General features: G+C 46.0%; 1 long non-coding RNA gene across 1 annotated transcript; it reads right to left on the reverse strand.

The window, feature by feature from the left end:
- Positions 1-830: 830 nt before the first annotated feature.
- Positions 831-3751, reverse strand: LOC111858328 (uncharacterized). The gene is made up of 4 exons (XR_002841560.2): positions 3447-3751; positions 3248-3322; positions 2509-2628; positions 831-2135 (listed from the first exon to the last, which is right to left on the reverse strand). It is a non-coding gene; the product is annotated as an uncharacterized lncRNA (long non-coding RNA).
- Positions 3752-12210: the final 8459 nt, after the last annotated feature.

Here is a 12210-nt window from a genome sequence, read left to right on the forward strand (position 1 = left end):
CATGGACACCCAGTGGTACAGAAAAATTAAAGTCAGAAGAAAGGTTGGGCAAGAAATGCCAGGTTTGAATGCGCTGCTTTCCGATTCAGTTTGTGAAATGCGGACATTCTGTGAGGGAACAGAAAGCCACGTAATCCAGACCAGGGCTGACGATGGGCTATGGGAATGCTTCTTTACCTTCTGTCAATTTACTTGTAATACAGCAAGATATCCTAGGAATACAGGGACTCTGCAGCTAGCCTGGGATGTATTTTGTTTGTGTGCATGTTACTCCCACACACACACACACACACACACACACAAACACAAAAACAGGTCTCTACTCTCTCCCTCATTAAGTTCCTCTGTTGCCATGTTCGGATGTCAGTTCAGAATAATGGCACCAGCCTGGAGCAAATTGCAGAAGCTCAGTAGCGACAGTAGGAACAGGATTTCTAAATACACAGTAGACAGGATTCTGATGCGGCATCTCTCATTGGTCTAACTTGCTTCCCTGATCACATGGTTCCGACTGGGTGATTGACAGCCCATGACAATCCCACCCACTGTAGGGTATAAAACCCCTATCTGACCGTCAATAAGTCTAACAGATGTACTATTGCCCATAGAAAATTTGCACATACGTCATATTCTGATTTGGGAAGGTAGTGGGGATTGAAGCAGGAGCAGTGAGCAGCTGTGATTGGCTGTGTTCCACCTTTCAGTCTCCACCACTTGCAGTTTGATAATGGAACACAGACAACAAAGAGTGAATTATATATATATATATATATATATATATATATACACACTGTATACACATACCATGTATGTATAAAATTATTCACACACAAATATATCACCAATGACAACAGATGAAATGAAGGAAAGCATTATTTCGTCCACAGGGAAAATAATAAATTATCCGACAATTACTAAAAAGCCATTAAGTATTCATCAATTACTGAATTATCCGTTGCGTCTGACAAAAAGTCTTTATTAGAAATGACTGCAGTCTGGAATGCAGAAAGTTTAATATGGAAAATATGGGGTAAAGTCACGGCAACTCAACTCACTTCCAACACACACACACAAATTTGTGGGATAGCTGCAAGGAAGTCATTTGTGAAGCGCTGAATTAGTAACAATTAGCAATACCCTGGCATTTACAAAATTGATTTTCCCATATAATAAATGATATATCTTAGATTAGTAATTAGCATGCTGGTTATTGGAGAAAAAAAACCTCTTTGAGTGATTAATGGCACATTACATGAAGTCAATTGTTCCAGCATGGGGAAGATTTGTTGTCTATTATAGTGCGTTATTAAAGCCTTGATTATGTTAGCATTAAAAAGCCCATACGTTTGGTCAAATTGCACTATTTCTTTGAACCGTACAGTTCGCTATCTGTACTGAAAAATATTGTCTGTCTTATTCTTGGGTTACTTTAGTAAGGCTGGAGGGATACTAGACTTGAATAGAACTTCCTCGTCCTCACCATTCTCTCCCTTTCTCTCCCTCTGTCTGCTCTGCCGCTAATCTCACAAAGTGCCAGGTCATACGTACTTGAAAAAGCAATTACACCAATTATAGCTGGAAGATTAGCAAAAGCACACAGTTAATTGACTCTGCTTGAATGGCTGTGTCGTGGACCTTAACGGGTTAGTTTGAACAGAAAATGAAGGGGGAAAAATCCCCGGCACTTTAGCTACGACCTGGCAGACTGACGTTATAATTGCACTTCCGACGGCTTCTGCCTGTCGAGTCGCATCACCGGTCTCTCTCACTCTCCGCTCGACCGTAGAAAGTCAGGAACCGCGGAACGGGACAACGAAAACATACGGGAGTGCCCATCAGACAGAACGGCATCCAGGCCAACAGCCTGTTTGCCGTCTTGCGCACCGCTTGAGCGCCGACGTGCCTCTGATTGACGCAGCGCGGGCAAACTGCGCGCCCCTTGATTGGATGATTGCGGACAGCGGGACATCCAATCAGAGGTGTAGAGCGCGCGTGTTCTAGTGGCGCTGGGAAAGCGCGCGGACGGAGCAGGGCGCGCCAGGTGTTGCCATCGGTGTCCGCATCTCTTGCCAGACTCCTACGGGCGTGTGCCTGACGGGCCCCCGGTGTACGCCGTGCACAGTTATTATCATTGCCTGCCCAAATAAAAACGACATAACCATGGCAACTAAATGAGACCAGTGCTGATTTTCTGTGTTATTAATGAAATTCCAAGTCATTTTAAACCATCTTCGTTCCGATGACTTATTTTTAGATTAAATCCATCCTCGATTCTCGATTTTGCCTCGTTAGTAAGCGAAGAAATTATGTATTCCAATTATGATGTGATGAGTAGCATCCTCACCTCAGACCCCTCATAGCGGATAGGTGCTGTCACTGAGTCAGCAACACTGCTAACTAGTCCCATATTGAATTAATCACTCCGTCGGGAAGAAGAAATTGCAAACTTTGTACTTAATTTAGCAGTTTTCCTGCAATCCAGCACAGAAAGCTTGGTGTTGTACTTACCAAAACCAAAACTGCATCGCTCATGGGCAGGGGCGGTCAGTGGTACAGGCGGCTGCACATGGCCCCAGCTTCTGAGGGGGCATCGACAGCCGATTTCACTGACATGCAGCCGGCACAGCCCTAGACAAAGAGAAATTGGCTAGCTCTTCCCCAAAGAAGTACTGGAGCCCTCTACGGTGCCGGCAGACAACAGCTACGCGATTTTGGGGCAGGGGAAAAGTGTCAAGGAGGCTAGCAGAAAGCGTGACCAAAAAAAAAATGTTAATAGGATTGTCAAAAGACTGATTTGTTTTGGTCGCAATTAATCGCGCACCAATATACGATCATGATATAAGACGAGATTTTATAGTCTGTATATTAAATGCTGAAATTAAGTTAGACATATATATATATATATATATATATATATATATATATATATATATATATATATATATATATACACACACACAAATCTTGTTCTTCCACTAGGATATCAACATAACCCAATTTAAGTTACCACGTTATGACTTAAAAGCACCTGTTATTTAGGATGCATTTTCCCATTACCATAAATGTTACTGTTGTCATATGTATTGTGTTATGATATTAAACAAATCTTTCTTCTTTACTCCCATCGTTAAGCCTCGACAGACCCTGCTCATGGGAAACGATAAATGTCTGACAGAATGATCGACAGAATAGTAGCTTTACATTCGCAGGTGACTTCCAGCTGAGCCGAAGGGGTTTAAGGACTCACATGGATTACAGAGCCGCTGGCCGGGGACAGGGACAGGGCGGTGTCGTGGGGCCTTTGCTCTCCTCTCACTGATCTCTGCACAATGGAGACACAAGGAGGACCGTCGGCTACAGCGCTGCTGAACAAAGCGGAGCCAACTAATTCTGATCCGAACATCGGCTCGGAGCAGCCGATGTTCGCACATCGGCTGCTTTCTTACCCCTTTCTATCGTATGGTGTTGCCACTAACCAAGGCTAGTTGTGGGAATTTACTGGCCGCTGAATCGTTAGCTGTAGACTAATTATGCCTGACAAACTGAGTTTTCCACTTGCAGCAGGGAAAAGTGCTTTGAATTATAGGAGGGAAAAGCCATTCCCATTTTATTTTATGGGCTGTCCTCGGAGCTCGCACATCTTCACATGCTTTTCCAATATGACTTCTGATTATACGTCTTGAATTCTAAAATATACAGAATGGGTGAAAATGACTTTTCTCTGTAATAGCTGGCTCACACAATCTAGTCCACGGCGCACGGGCGAGAGGTGACAAAGGGAAGCGGAGGAGAGGGAGCTGCGCTCGGCGGCGTGACTGCACCTCCGGTCACACAGCGCCATCTAGCGGCGAGAGCAACCTGCCCGCGGCGTTTCCACCTTCGTATGTTACGCTGCGTGGGGCTTGGGGGGTGTTCTTTCATGTCATTCAGTGAGTCATGCATGCTCAGTTCAAACATCTAGCGCAGCATCTGCACCTGAATATTCACTGCATTTAGCATGCGCCGACAGCAGAACCCGCTGTCCGGCCAACCGTGACACCTTTCACTGCTTCACCTAGGAGAATGTGCAGTTCACGAAAATCAGATTTTGTTATGCTAATGTCAGTGTTATAAAGAACGCAATCTGTTATTCTGCAGTTACAATGGTAGAGAATATAGGAAAGGCTGCCGTTCAGGAGATGGGGACAGCGTCACTGCCCTGGAAGATAGTGGAAACAAAGCGTTTCGCTCCATACGGACGTGCAAGACTCATTATCATTCTTTTGCATATTTGCCCCGGAAAAAAACGACAACGTCAGGATCAAGGAAACAATAAAGTAAAGTGAGGGAGAAGAATAAACAAAGAAAAAAAAGCCATTACCCAGTCCATCATTCGCCTAACTTTATTGCATTTGTGAAATTGCACTCCCAATGGGCTGAGGAGCACCGAGTCATCCATCAGGGCTGATTATATCATTTGGGGGTAATTGCAACCCCAGCCGCCCCCTCCCTCGCGTCGGCTGCTGTGTCCCAGAGTGCGCCTCCCACTTCGATACCCCGCTAACCGGCAATAATATTTCTGTTTATCCACACAACTTACCATACGCAAATCCACCCTGCCCTGTGGGCAATCAAATTAGAGTCTCCCTACGATAAATCACTGACAAACTGTTTATCAAACAGAAAGGGCTCAATTCAATTATTAATGAAAGAGATTAATTTGGACCCCGTTGTTGTACCAGAGATAGTAGTGGTCGCTTTATAAATGGTCTTGGGTAATTTGGCACATGGATTTAATACACATACCCTGACACAAGATTGGGGTGTTATGTGAAATAAACAGTGCCACTAATGAGGCATTGTCCTGAAGGTTTGTCTTTTTTTAAGATTGGATTTGCCTAAGGGAATTTGAAGGTAATATTTATTCCTGTCCTGTCAAATATATGCAGCATGCATTTCCTTTATTGGTCAATCGGGCAATCAGAGCCCTGGACAGCGAGCCACCTGACCACTTCAGCACCTTATATTGCCTTTTGAAAAAATTCTATTTTGATAGACTGGCAAGGTCAGAAAGCACGTCGGGAAATATGTGAATTTGACTATAGGTCAAAGATGTTTAGCTGGCCTATTTCTAGAAGTATCTACCAATTGCAATGAAGGCATTGGGAATGAATGGTGTGTGTTTACCTAAGTCCTAGTGACTAACTGGAAAAACAACAGTGACTGGAGAGCAGCAGCACATGTTCTGTCATCTGTTGTGTTATCTGCCCCCTCAGTCCCCATCAGGCCCAAAGAGTACAGCTTTCCTTAAGGACCTTTCCTGCTAGATCTGGCAGTCTGCAGGCTCTGGGCTCTATCTTAGAACTGTATCTTTGGGTAGATCTATCTGTATTTGAAGAGGAGAGCCATTTGTTTATGTGATGCAGGTCTGCTGTGTGTCCTGAAAGGGTGTGTGTGTGTCTGTGTGTGTGGTATGTGGATTAGGTTTATATTACTTTGTGGGGACCAAATGTGATTTTTTATTTTTTTTTTTACATTGTGGGGACCATTTTTCAGGTCCCCAGAAATATCTATGAATGTAATCAAAAAAGTAAAAATGGCAAAAGTCTCATATTTTGTTTGGTAATTTATGGTTAAGGTTAGGGCTGAGTATGGGTTTAGGTCATCATGTCTTCCCCACAGAAATGAATGTAGAGTCCCCACAAAGATATAATTACACACCTCTGTGTGTGTGTGTGTTGTGTGTGTGTGTGTGTGTGTGTTTATCAGCTATCAGCTGTGATCAGAGGCATCTAAACCCTTCATGAGTAACTGCATTCAGTGTACATGCGCTACAGCGGTACATCCCCATGACCAAGGAGGTACACAGTGGTTCCGTGGGACTCTTCCGCATTTCATCTCTTGGCAGAGTTTCGCTCCTGCAGTGTCCACTGCTCACTGCACCCCTGCTCACATCCCCAGCACGTTAGGTGTGTCACGTCCTGGGGTCTGATGCAAGCTCACCAAGGAATATTCTTGTGCACTAAAAACTCTAACGAAGAAGCAAATTCACACAGTGTGCTATGGAATGGGGGGGAGGGGGGGAGATGGGAGGGGGGGGGGGATAGGAGGGGAGGGGGGGGGCTCTGTTTGGAGAAAATCATCAAAAAGGCTAAACGGCATTTTCAGAGTGCGATCTGTACGAATAAACATGTTCCGTTACTGTAATGGCTGTTTAATATTTACCACTTGCATTTACATGTTCTTAAATATTGATTGATGTTAATTAAAATTTAATATAAATATTAATTTAATGGTTAAATATTAATCTAAGTTTTCCCTCGACAAAAGGAGCTTTGCATGTTCAATAGTAAGGTTGAATTTGGTTATAGTTTGTGGAAATTTAGTTATGATGCTTAGAAAAGCCTCAGTGTCTGGCAAAAAGGCAACGTTTATAGCATAAAAGAGGTAAACAAAAGATTTCCGATGCAATTATATGAAACCCGCTGGTTAATATTTGTATAAATGTTTACTGTGACTTGTTTGATTTTAACTGTCTTAGGTTCCAGTCTACCGCAATTAATTTCGTTTGTGAAAATCTCTCCCCCTCTCCAATTTAGCGTCAGAGTGCTTTATTGGCAGGAAATGCAATAGGTAATTATTGCCAAAGCATAGTGATTCTAAACATATTCAAGATACGCTCAAATAAACATCCATCCATCCATTTTCCAAGCAGGGTCACATGGGCGCCTGGAGCCAATCCCAGGCAGCATAGGGCACGAGGCTGGGGTGCGCCTTGGATGGGATGCCAGTCCATTGCAGGGCACACACTACGGGTAATTTAGCGATGCCAATTATACTAACTGCATGTCTTTGGACCGTGGGGGCAAAGTCACGTGATACAAAGAGTGCATGCGGATTCCACACAGAGAGCAGAGGTGGAATTCAAAGCCTCCTGCCCTTCAGATATGAGGTAGCACTTCTCTGAGCTGCTCACAGATAAGCGTATAAAATGGAATGTTTTACAATCATTTCAACATGCTGAACAAATTCCAATAAATGATAACATATTAATAAACACTAAAAAAACACTACAGAGATCATCAATCGTCTTTGGTCTCTCAATGTCCCCCTAGCTATGACAGGCTGACATAAATTTCCAACTCTCCCTCTCTCTCTCTCTCTCTCTCTCTCTCTCTCTCCCTCATTTGCTGTGGTTTGGTGTTTCAAGCATGGCTTTGTGGAGGGTTTTATGTGTCACAGGGCCAGTGTGATGCATGTGTTTAATAAGCATGCTTTAGCACCCTGGGTAACGATGCTAACAGCCTTCTTGGCCAATCAGGTAAAGGCCCACACACATCGTCCTTGAGGCTGGGACCCGACTCGCCTCTCCAATTTCACATACAGACGTGCAGCTTGATCTCTTCCATGACGGCTTTGGCCCAGGAGCTGGGAACTCTGATGAACGGTGGCTTTGGCTTCCTTCACGTCTTGGAGACGTCCGCGGTGAGCCAGAAGCCGCTGTTTGTATCTGACATTTCCTAAACAAATATTAAGGGGCGCCCAGTGGCCCATTTCCCGAGGCGCCATGTGCTTCCTGAAGGCACGGCCCAAAGAGACGATACGTTGAGGCGTGTGGATAAACAAGGCAAAGTGCAAGCAGATGTGGGGACGTGTGGGGGAGGGATGAGACGCGGCCGTGTGGGTATGGGGCACACGTCTCCGCGGCTTTTATTAAAAGCTGTTTGTCTGGCCGCTTGCTCGCTCGCCTGCTCGCCCACTCACTCTCTGTCTTCTTTGATGTGCCACCCCAGCCCCCCTCCCACCCCACCCAGGCTTTGAAGTCCATCTCACGCCGTGGGACCGATTTCTTCAGAAGACTGTCTCCGCAATCACATTTAAATCGCACCGCTTGTTCGTCGGTTCCTTCCCGCGCCGACAGCCCACATGGGGTTAAACGTGAAAATGGAGTGAGCGATTGACCCACACGGGGATGAAATAAACTCGCCCGGTGCTGATTTCACTCTGCCGCTCTCACTCCAGCGCGGAACGACCTAGAAATGCAGATCGAGGGCCACATGTTCTCTGACTTTTGGGCCCCTGTGGGCCATTCTTCTGTTAGCGGAGTATTCCGGAGCCAGCTGTAGTCACGGCGCATGACAGACCAGACAGGATTGTACTGGGATGCTTAGACAAGTCGATGGCTGCCCAATATGTGACCTCCGTGCTGTGTCTCTGGGCTGGGGGCATGCTAGACAGGGCCTCGATTACACTCAGCTGAATAAAGTAATTTAAAAACTATTAGTTAAACAGCAGAATACTAAAGGCCGTTAAACGCATGTGTTATCCTGAAGATCTGGAGGCGTGAGCTGAAATGGGCGGGGGGATAGTGCGTCTGCTGCAGTCGCAGGAAGGTGGCAATGGAGAGTGGGGGTGCAGGGTGGATGAGCAGGTGGCACGGGGAGAGAGAGGCGCCGGTGCGGGAGGTATGAAGCCCGCCGTGACGCCCGTGCTCCCAAACAGATGGGGAGCAGATCATTGCTAAGGGAACTGGAACCACAAAACCAATTCGGATCCCCACGGGAACGAGAAGCAGAATGTTAAACAAAGTTAGACGGGCCATTTGACAATGGAGATCGTTGCAGGGTCGACGTCAGGCCCCCGCCGCCCTCATCTGCATGCGCGTCAGAATGCTCCCAGAATGCATTGCACAGGGTGGGGCTGCCTGCGACAATGCCTGACTTTCTGCAACATTCAGATTTCAAACTATTTTTAGAGATAAAAAAATGTTTATTATTTCATACTGGTACAGCCTATACTCTCAGACATAAACGAGGTAATCACAGCATATTTGTGGTTAGTCACATATTTACACATGTGACAGCCGCATGGCCCCATTTTATGGGTGTCGCTGGGACTCCTCTCTGAGAAGGCGTGGAGTTCATCAGGTAATCTGGATTAGGATTTACTCACTCTGGTGCTCTCACAAACTCAGCGTGACCATTAATCCTGCCTGGCTGGGGAATTATGGCATCTTTATACTGGGGGACAGATCACATGACCCACCTTCCCGGCCTGCGGTAGGTCATGATTTAATCTCAGGCACACGGGTCACCCAGCAGACTCTCACAGGTAGCCAATCACGGAACTGAGACGCATTGATGTTTCAGAGGCATCCCACAAGGCCGTGCAGGAATCCATTAATTCTGGGTTGTGGATGGATGTGTTGTTCCCTACTGCAGAGAATCATTTGTCAGAGCCCTAATCTTTATTCATGACAGGTCAAATGTAACCAATTCAGTGTTATAAATATCACATCTTTGCTCTAGAGGGGTAGGAAGATGAAAAGTTTGGCTTGGGAGTTATGAGGTGCTGTAAGCTCGAGGAATAAATGTGTAATAGATGATATCTGTAAAAGTCTTTATTGCGTTTTTCTTTTGTGTAAGATTTTCACCTCAGTTTTGTCATTCCCGAATCTGCACGAGGCCACGCCCCCTCAAATCACCTACCCAGTGGACGTGTTCCTCTGGTATGCCATAGGTCACATGACGACATAATGAAACAGCAGAGCAACTCTCATTGGTGAGAGCTGCTGACTTGCTGAGCTGTGATAGGTCTGCAGTGTGCAGTCAGCAGTCAACATTTTGAATGATCTAAATTTGCTCAGGCAGTTAAGGTCATAAACACGACTCTGTGACACACATTAAGATGATAAACTATTCCCCATCTAAGAAACTGATTTCAATTATATTTAAATTGTGTTTATCAGTCAATGAAAAATTCAGTCGAAAAATAAAGCAAATGAGTGAAAAATTAAGAGCTCAGCTGGAATGAAAATGAGCAGATCTTGTAGCCTGTGAGGACTGGGGTTTGACAATTGCTGTAATATTATGCCATACATTATATAACGCTGGGGTGATCCCATCTTTCATTTGATTTACATATGATTTTAGTATGATCCCTGTTAGAAAAAAAGGCAAACCCTTAAACTCGATTCATTCCAATAACAGCAGCTGTCAACAACATCTGAGATGCCTACTGAGACCAGCCATGATTATACTGATGAAGATCAGAAACATCACAGTAGATTCGTTATGGCAGGAACACAATCTTTTTAAACATGATCTTAATATGACATCATTCAGAGACGGGCTGCTCCACTGGGGTGCGGTGTGTCAAAGACTGAGAGGTCCGTCTCTCTGAGGGACACCAGTTGGGATGGAGAGACGTGTCTCCTCGCTGGGAGCTCTGATGTTGCTTTGTAAGGTCTCACCAGTGGTTTCTTGGTGCCTCAAAATGTCGAGGAACCACTAAGGATCTGGGAGAGAACAGAACGGAAAGTTGTGCAACTGTTGAAACATTCGTAGGTGGTGATTTGCTTAAATTCAAAAAGTCAGCAACGCGGGACAGTGTCTGGAAAACAGGCTAGCCGAGCCTCAGGTTTGGGCTGCCGTTTCTCTTGGGGATGGGGGGGGGGGGCTGTACCATAAGTCACTCTGCAGACAGGCAGGGGATATTACACACAGGATGCGGGGGGGGGGTGGAGCAGCTCTGGGCGGCTAGAAGATGGATCTCCTCTGCGCCACAGTGCAGAGGCTCCGCAGAGCCGCACACAAACACACTCACACGCTAAACCAAAAGCACACGTACATACATAACTACACTAACAGCCCACACACATACAGGTGACATCCATCCCTGCATAAAAACAGTGTTCCTCTTCTTGGGGCCTCTTCCCACACTAAATAGATGCAACATTACTTTCTGAGCGCTACTACCAACTGTCTGAGGTCCCAACCGATAATCATAATGTGTGCAGGTCTGGGGATCAAACAGTATGAATGTCCAGTTAAGTGAGAGCAGCACCAGACCAGCAGAAGACCCAGTGCGACAGAGGCGTGTCAGTAATAGAGACCCGTCAATCACACACAAGACCCCACCCCTTGTCACACAAGCCCCTCCCATCTCAGCACATCTGGCCCGACGCCAGAATTTCTAACATCTTTCATCAGCCTTTGCTCCCCAGCCAGACCACAGCTCACTTTCCATCTTTAACAGATTATTCATCATGGAGTCTGGAACCTGGAGACAGGTCTGGTTTCAACTGTGGGATCAGGCAATTACTTGTGACACACTAAGCCAAGGACTGTAAAACATGGACATTCTTCAATAAATACAGCACCGGTCTCTCAGCTCTTAAAAGGAAGGGGAGGCCGGATGGAAGCCCCCGCCCACCTTTGGGGTGAAGATGTTCTTCCAGGAAACAGGATGACTCTTAGACTGTAGTAGAGAGTGGAGACGGTTCCTCTGCACAGGACCATGTTACTATAAAACAGAGACAAGGACAAAATGGTGACTTTTTCTGTCATTTTTCTCAAAGTAGCTTTTGTTCACGCATCTGTGGGTCACATCTCATATGCACACACACACACACACACACAGGCACTCAAACACGCACACACACACGCATATGCACGCACACACACATCTACTTTACACACATGTATGCAAACAATCCCATAGTCATGTAATGTACAGTAGGTTTCATGTGACACTGAACCAAAAGCTCAACCCTCGAGGTATTTAGGCTGGGGGGGGGGGGTGCTTGGACATGTCCCTCCAGGTGACACCATCGGACCAGAGGCGTGGAGAAGGATGTTTGGTCACCTGCCATCGCTGACTGCGTGGGTTAGGGACAGGCGGACAGCCATGACCCTGCTATAGTGGCTTGACGGTTTTACCTGCAGCACTAATAAAATCCACTTCAATCCCGCCTCCCGTCCACAAGTCCTGTAGATTGACAGCCTTATGAATCGGTCTTGTGCTTCTGTCAATGAGACTCAATAAAAGCGTTCATGGTTTAGCGCTTTGCTGAAAGCAGCCAGTAGCTGCCCCCTTTCGGGGACATACAGCCCGCGTACGCGTGCAGACCCACAGACGGGCCGCTTGCTCATCGCAAACCACCGGCCTGTTTATGTGTGCGCTGCTTTTTAATAAACCGGGGATCATGATAATCTGTCTTTAACTGAGCGGTATCCAGTTCCCTTAGACAGATGGAAAGATTGTAGAGGGTGATAATTGAAAATAAAACAGGCATAAGGCCAATTTGGACATTACTCAGAGCTGAAGGAACGCAGTCCATCACAGCAGCAGCAGACCCGCTGAATTCCGTTCCCTCAGCTCCAAGCAGCAGGTATTGTTGATTGGTGATGTGAAGGCATTCAGTCCCAGGGGCGGCCCAGACCCCAGAGC

Source organism: Paramormyrops kingsleyae, chromosome 16 (genome assembly GCF_048594095.1).
Source record: "Paramormyrops kingsleyae isolate MSU_618 chromosome 16, PKINGS_0.4, whole genome shotgun sequence".
In the NCBI taxonomy this organism is placed as follows: domain Eukaryota; kingdom Metazoa; phylum Chordata; class Actinopteri; order Osteoglossiformes; family Mormyridae; genus Paramormyrops; species Paramormyrops kingsleyae.